The sequence below is a fragment of the Anomalospiza imberbis genome, chromosome 2 (assembly GCF_031753505.1).
Source record: "Anomalospiza imberbis isolate Cuckoo-Finch-1a 21T00152 chromosome 2, ASM3175350v1, whole genome shotgun sequence".
In the NCBI taxonomy this organism is placed as follows: domain Eukaryota; kingdom Metazoa; phylum Chordata; class Aves; order Passeriformes; family Viduidae; genus Anomalospiza; species Anomalospiza imberbis.
Window position 1 is genome coordinate 36,188,373 of NC_089682.1, and position 8,073 is coordinate 36,196,445.

The 8,073-nt window shown below is 39.6% G+C and overlaps 1 long non-coding RNA gene across 1 annotated transcript; it reads right to left on the minus strand.

The window, feature by feature from the left end:
- Positions 1-2,155: 2,155 nt before the first annotated feature.
- On the minus strand, positions 2,156-7,510 carry LOC137468695 (uncharacterized). Its single transcript, XR_010996115.1, has 3 exons — positions 7,073-7,510; positions 5,965-6,132; positions 2,156-2,697 (listed from the first exon to the last, which is right to left on the minus strand). It is a non-coding gene; the product is annotated as an uncharacterized lncRNA (long non-coding RNA).
- Positions 7,511-8,073: the final 563 nt, after the last annotated feature.

The window sequence follows — 8,073 nt, forward strand, 5'->3', positions numbered from 1 at the left end:
CAGACTCCAAGCAAGCAATCACCTTGGGTAAACAGTCTCCATACCACATTCCACGTGGGCACAAACACAGGAATGAGACAAGAATTGTTTTGATTCTCTTTTCTCTGCTTGTCTCACAGCTTCTCTCAGGAGAAATCCTGAGAAAGCTAAGTCTCTCTCTGTTCAGAGGGCACGTGAATTACCACAGTTACTATTTATTGTTCTGAAAAGTCTCGTCTGTTCTAAGGTCTTAATTCAAACCCTTCATTTATGTCTATACTTGCACCTACTTTTTTTGTAAGATTTTGAGAACTCCACGTATATGGAGACATTTCTGCACACCTGGAGATGTGCTGAGCCCTTGGGGGCAGGAATGAAGCAGCACTGAGCCTTGCAGAGCTGGGGCAGCTGTGACCTACAGGGCTGTTGGCTCATGGGTTTCAAATCAGAGCTGCTGCTGAATCCAAATCACTGCCTAGCTGCAAGCTGAGTTATTGCACACAAACTCTGCATGAGCAGTGGGATCCTGCAGAGGAATAATAAAAATGCTAATAAAAGTACTGCTGCCAAGAGCCAGGGCAGCTAGGTACCAACAGCTCCTTTTGAGCTTTACAGCCTGAGAGCATGGAGCTTGGTGTGAGGCACAAAACACAGCTGAAAGGTAAAGGACACCAGCTTAGGGCTTGAACACACGTTTGTGGGCTGGAACCGATTCACTGCTGGAGAACACGGGGTGTGCAGCACTGCTCAGACCTGCTGTCAGTCTGAAAACATCTCATTGCTCTCATCAAGTGTGTGCTACTAAATTAATAGTATTCAGTTCCCAGGAACAGTCCAGAGAAAGGATTGAAAATCCAGTTTGGACACTAACTGCAGATTTTTTAACATCTTTGTTTATCAGATTGCTCTGACCTGGACCACAAATTCCAGGAACCACTCCTGAGGTTGTGCACTTTTTCTCCAGCCATGTTGTCCTCAGAAAGGAAAACTGAGAGAAATCCTTTTCATGGCAATTGTATAGAAAGGACTTTTTTTGTTATCAGTTTTCTTAGTGTGACATTGTTAACTTTGCAGATAGTTTTGAAGTTTAAAATGGTTGGGCATTTGAATTTATTTATTTATTTTGGGGAATCAATATCTCATCTACTTCAAATACTGTTAGACTCATACTTGTCAAAAAAGTTTCCACTCCAAATCTATTTTTTCTCAGCATGCATGCAAAGAATTTCTACTTTCAGCTATTGATGATTCAGAGTAATATTTTTACTGCTACTAAACCTGAAATATGCGTGGTTTTAAGTGTTGTCTCAAATATTGTATCAGTATCCTGATTCTCAATATCTCAGTGTAGATTTGTGAAGGGAAAAAGACTCAGAGTGTTGCAAATTCCAGTTTTCAGAATGGAAATAATTGTCATCTTTCTTTTCATTAGGCACAGTTTGGGAAACAGAAATAGATGAGCTATGAAAGAATTTCCCTAATCTATTTTTTTTTTTTTTATTTTTTTTTGTCAGGAAATTCTGATCCTGTAAGTGAAGCATTGCAGGAGAATTCCCATTCCTGTGCCAGTTCCTGCTAGCATTAAAACCAGATGGTCATCAAGATCTTGGTCACCCCTTTTCTGATTTTAGCAAACCTAACTTTAGCTTCAAATGCTTTGTTAAAAGTTACTTTGCTAAAGCTCAGGAATCCCCTGGCATTGCTGTGCTGGGCTTTGCAGGTATCCAAGCACACAAAAAGCCTCACTGAGAAAAATATTGCCCACCAAAAATGCCATGGGGGCAGCTGATGCAGGGTTTGATTGTTCTGCAGTGCTGCTTTCTTTATCAACATCATCTTGACCCAAACCCACGATTCCAACAGCTCACCTGGAGGAAGGGGCTGCTCTTGAAAGCCTGACTGATCCCTTATTTGGGGGTCACAGAAGGTCAAACGCCTCCTCCCTTTCACTCTCAGTGACTGGGGGGACTCTAGTTCTGTACAGGATGGAGAGTTCTTGGAGAAGTTTGATACCTAAAGCAGGCAAAAGCCACACTTAACCAGCACAAAGGAATATCAAAAAAAAAAAAAGCATTAATATTATTCTTCCTGTGAAAGTCAGAAATATTTTTCTTATTAGTCAGTAAAAGGTATCTCCTAGTGAATATATTTATGTTTTATGGTACATTTTGTATGCCAGTGGTTACCAGAGTGAAATTTTGCCATTTAACTAGCTTTTACAACAATATAGTGACCATTTTCATTTAGCAAAGGTACATGTAAAGCAAGACAGGCCTATAAAGCCTGAAAATGAGTCAGAAGTTACTAATGCTTATTTTATTTTGTACAAAATCTTTAGCCAATGTTTCTTTCTTTCATTTCAATATACTCCATAAGGTCATCATTCAAATACCCAAAAAAAAAAGAAATTGGGATATTTTTGTTTGTTCCTAGTAAAGACCCCTTGCTCTCTTTCAAAATTATACTAGAACTGCAGTTCAGGCAGGCTCAGGCCCTCAGCTTTCTCAATTATTAATATAAATAGTTTGAAAATCTTTAAAAATGTGTGCCACAAGGAAAAGGAGAATTAGAAACTTTTGAGTTGAGCTGTACACAGTCATCCTGGTCCCAGGTGGTCCCAAGGTCTTGAGCATGTGAATTTACTTACTTGATTTACTTGTGTGGGCAAAGCTGCTCACAAAGAAAGAGCATTTGCACTTCTGGAGCCACAGTTCTTCCCTGCAGAGAGAAATAGAAAAAGGTTGGTAACTTTAGCTATGGCTGTACAAAGTGCCAAAAGCAAAAATGTGTTATTTGCACTCTGATCAATGATAATAAATCATAACAAGAAAATCAATTGTTTCTTTGAATCAGGATTACGAGCAGCTAGAATTACTTGCAAAAGTGCCATGAGTAGGCAAGAAATACCAACAGCGTAAGCAGATGAACAAATTAACATGAACTGCTGTAACATCCTTCCCCTTTTCTGATGGGCAGAAAATAAAAGTGCAGGAACAACACAGCAACTAGTTTTTCTGTGTCAAGTCTCTCCAATGTTTAAATTAGGCTCATCAATTAAATTAGACATGTTATTCTATACTAGTTACTGTTAAAATCGAATACTGTTTACTGCTGGTATCAATATATTATTCAATTCCATTTGCAGCTCCACCAGTGGTCATTAGTTTGCCTTTGGCATAGCCTGCAGGGATTTTACACAAAAGCTATTTAAAACATGTACCTTTGCCCATAAAGTCCAGCCATGAAACCAGTGATTTGAAAGCCTAACACGACTGAATTGCTTTTAAGAATAGTGTCCTGAAAAATTACAAGCTGTCAAGGTCAAATTACAAAGTTGCAATAAATGAATATGAGACTCGACTAGACATTGCTTAGTGGAGGGAGAACACTTGCACATCCAACTCCCATCAATATGCAGTGCTCTGGCATTCACTGCAGCTTTCTCCAGGTTCCCACTGTGATCTCCAGGAGAATCTGAAGGCATTTATTGTATCAGTGCAAGGTGATCATGGGAAAAACCCCATGGCAAATGTCTGGCTGCTTTCGCCCTCCATATTTTGGTAATTTTCAGAATGGCTAAAAAAGTTAAATTGTTATAATCAGGATTTTAAAATAAAATAATATATAAAATAAAAAATAAAAAAGAAAATAAATAGTTTTCTTACTTGGCTGTATTTACTTTTTCTCACTTTCCCTTTCCTTGTTCTCTTCTTTTTCCCCTTTTTCTCTTTTCCCCCTTTTCCTCCTCTTGCCCTGCATTTCCCTATATTCTTTTACCCTTTCCCTTTTGTCTTTTTTATCTTTTCCCTTTCTTTTATTTATTTTTTTTTTAAATTTTGACTACATTCCCTTTTTCTTAATTTACTTTTCCATAGCAAAGGACAAATCAAATTTTGAGGGGCGAGGTTGTGGGATCTTTGTCTCTTGTAGCAATGATCATGAAGGAGGAAAAGTTTCCTGCAAGGACTCACACTGTAATTTGATGAAGGTTGTTGAGGTATTGGCAAAGACAATCTTTATCTTTGGCATTCATTATTTAGTGAAGTTAAACATGTTTTAATAATGTTAAGCAAAAGGTTAGAGGTTAGAAAAAGTTTCTGAGGTTACAAAATGTGGGCCAGGCACACAAAAGGCAAGGGAGTCCATCTAGGCAAACCCACACTTAACCATACACAGTTTCTTAGTCCAGATAAAAGACATAGTTAAAGAAGCAGCATTTTATTTCATTTTATACTTTAGTTTAGCTTCCTGCTTTGCTGAGGTTCTTGTAACAACTTCACCAACATTGTTTCTAGACTGCAAGTCCCTGCACATCTATTGGTATGATTTTTTTTCTCTCATAATTTCCTCAGAGGAAAAGAACTCCTCAGTATTTATTCAAGTATATATATATTTTTTTTTTTTTGAAAGATCTGGGGTCCCTTCTGCATTTATTTTAAAATGAATGTGGTTTTGTGTATTTATGTGAGAGAAGGCAAGGACAGAGAAAATTGTGGGTTGCAGAAGTAGCACTAGATGGTGCTGTGAAGAAAAGTATCCAAGCTAAGTCTCAGCGCAGCCTAACAGGGGTGCTGAAATTTGGATAGCCACCTTTGTTAGCTGAACAAAGCAGGGATACATCGCTGGTTAGGATTGCACTCGATTATTCCCCTTAGGACTGGAAAGTGGTGGGAGCAATCATCTGATCAGCACATGGAAGAGGTCGGGTCCTCCAGACAAACACCAGAAAGTGGAGATATCTTGTGTGACCTTTAGCTCAGTCTCAGGTAGCTGCTGAGACCATCTCAGATGAGAACCAAGGGTAGTACAGGATTTTAAAATCGATGGGGCATCAGCGTAGGGAGGGGAGCAAAGCTCCTACAGGTCTGTAGCAAGCCAAAAGATGCAGAGCACCATTCTGAACTAATGAAGGCATCAGTGATTTGTTATAGAAGCTAGGAAAGTGGTGCCTACAATTGTTGCCAGCAGAGAGCTTCACACCAGGAGGGAATTACTCCCCTAGCCATTATTTTTCCTCCTTCCTGACTGACATGATCGCCTGCTCATGTGATCATGATCCAGCCTCTGGGCTTTGTCTCCTTTTGAGATTTTCCCTTTGTTCCATCTATCAGCAGAGGGAAAGGTCTGAAATTGCAGGTGCAGTTGGTGCTCCTGCCTGGGCTGCCATGGCTCTGTGGGCAGTGGTGCTGAGTGCCCTCCCTGCCCACTGGAGCCACGTGCTGCCTCTTGCAGCTTCAAGCCAAAAGCCTTGAAAGTGGCCCAGTGCTGACGGTGAGATGTCTATACTCACCACTCTCAAATCTGCAAGTACTTAATTCCTGAATTTACCCAATTTAATTTTCACCCAGGACAAATGATGCACGAGCTTGAGACGAGGCTCAACCCCTCTGTCACCGTGTTAGACATTTCCAGTGCCACTTGTCTCTTCCTCATCACCATCCCTTCATTCAGAACAAACCCCTTCTACTCTTCCTCTCCCTAACTGCCAGTCTCAATCCATAAAAAGGGATTCATAACATTTTATTTTATGTTGGTGTTATTCCTAATCTTCAAAAGACATAATTTATTTTGCCATCTTTATGGTGCTCCCACTTATTCTTAAATCACTTCAAAACACAGCAGATATACAGAAGGGAACTTGAATGTCTGCTAAGTGGGATTTTTAAGTTAAAATTATAGTATTTTAATACTTCACATGCAATGATCTCTTTGTAAAGTTTTCATAATGTCAGAGAAGTTCATAGAGTAAATTAGTCTGACTTCACTCAGAGTGTTAACATTTATAAATCTACAGCGCTGCCTTTCTGAATATATTTATTGCTGCAGAGAGGAAGGGGGAACAAAGGGCTCTAACACTTATTTCTGCCATCATTTCTCATCTCCAGCACAGTTTGAATTTTGTATACATAGCAGTTTCTTGCTCCAGAGATGTCAGAAATTACCTGGAGACTGTTTACAGGACATTAGAATAGAATATGGACAAACCTGCAAAAGAGTAGACACTGCGTGCATTAAATATTAATGGCCCACGTAAGTCACAAATCCAGATTTGCTTGCAGATTTGTTGTGTGCTGTATTTTGCAGTGTGAGCAGACAACTAAAACTAGAGTCTGTCTTTTCTGAGCGCATTTCTCTCCCACATATTATTTTAGCCTTGACAATAACAAAAGCAGGGAAATAAACAATGCAGTGTTAGTGATCAAAAGCATAAAATCACACAAGGAAAAAGTCTAATTGTAAAAGATCACCAAAGTAACCACAGTAATTTCTGGTTCTGGAAGGACTGAGGCCTTGAGATGTTAAATTCCCAGAACCTGGGAGGAGTATTGAGTTCTTAGCTTACCACACCTATGAAGCACCAAGACACCCAACAACATACCCTTTTTTTCCCTCAGCAAAAAGGCAATGAATTTTTTTTCGTTTTTCAGCAGTATGGCTCACTCTAGGATAATGCTGTTTGAAAAGCTCCACCAGACTGAGTTGTACAACCTCAGGAGAACTTAATGTTTTTTATAAAAAATGTTGATGTGACCCCTAGGAGTTTAACCCCACCACCCCAAGCAAAAGAAGAGACCTCACAATTTCTCAGTCATTGTTTCTTGGCATGGAGTTCATAATTTTTTTTAGTATTTTGGGATGGTAGTACCCTGGAGACTACACCTGAGACGTCTTGTTGTCCCAGTTATTTCCTATGTGATTGAACAAACCACACCAGAGCCGTTTGAAGAATCACAGATGCCTTAATCCTGGGTGAGAGAGGATGGAGTGGAGATGTGCCACACCCACGGTATCTAATTTTGGGCACCATTAAGTATATCTATAGTTGAACAATGAATAAACAATTGCTGTGATATAGTCTGTGAATCTGGAATTATCTGGGATCATTGCAGCCGTGGGGCTTGATCTTTTCTGTAGCACAGACCAAAAATCTCCTCATGAGTCTCTTCTGGAGCCCAGAATATGTGAAATATAACATTCCTTCTGGAAGATAGCTGGCCTTGACTTAAATGCTTCCCATATTTGCAGTAAAAAGGACAAATCTTGTAGTGCAATTATTACTAAATGCTATTAATAATATTAGAAATCTAATGACAGGAGTGAGACCAGGACTTTTGGGTTCCTTTGTTTTACAGCAAGCTTGCCTGCAGATGTCACTCCAGACAGCTCTGTCTGATCTGTTTTTTTAAAGATTTCCAGTGCTGAAGGTTCCATAGCCTCCATAGGAATGTGGCACTTAGGACACAGTTGGGCCCTGGGTACAAACACACCTTCCATTTCTTTTTTTAAAATGTTAGAAGTCAGTTTCACCTGGGAATGAACTGGGGGAAGTTTCAGATTGTAACTTTTTCTACAGGTGTTCTCCATTTCTACATTTTACAGCCTTGACAGAAACACCTAGTTCTCTCCAAATTGTCCAGTTTGCTGTAATTGAGGATTTCTTAGGAAGTGCATTCAGTGGCTGAGGACTTTTGTAGGAATCAGAACTCCTTAGTCATCTACCATGCAGACTTTGCTGTTTCCTCAAAGCCAGAGAAAGTGATCTCAAGATCTATATTCTTTTGTAAAAAACTATGGAATAGAATTGGTGCAATCACTTACCCACACATCAGCTAAACTTTTGCTGCTACCAATAGCTGTAAAACAAGCTGTTATTTGCTTTCTTCTGACCTTCTACAGTTCTGAGCTCTCAGTTTCAAGTCTTCAGTCAAAAGAGGCCACTGAGAAAGCAAATGAACAAAGTGTGGGAACTTGTGAAAATCATGTTTCAGAAAGTCACTCTGCATATATCTGGGGAGCTGGGAATTTAATTTTCAAGCACAGCTCCCTGCACAATCTGGCATTGTCAGGGAGCAAAAGAGATATTAGGGGTCATCTCACACAACTGCTACATTCCTTTAAACACAGAAGTATCCACAAATCAACAAAACCCTGGCATTTACAAGCATCCTACCACCTTCTGTAGTGCTGTCCTCATTAGCAGAGAAGGCAGAAGTGAATTTGCTAATCCTCAAAAAATTGTGAAGTCATGACTTTGTAACTAAAATTTACAAGATGAGGAAATCAGTGGATACACTTCTGAAACTGCAGCACAGG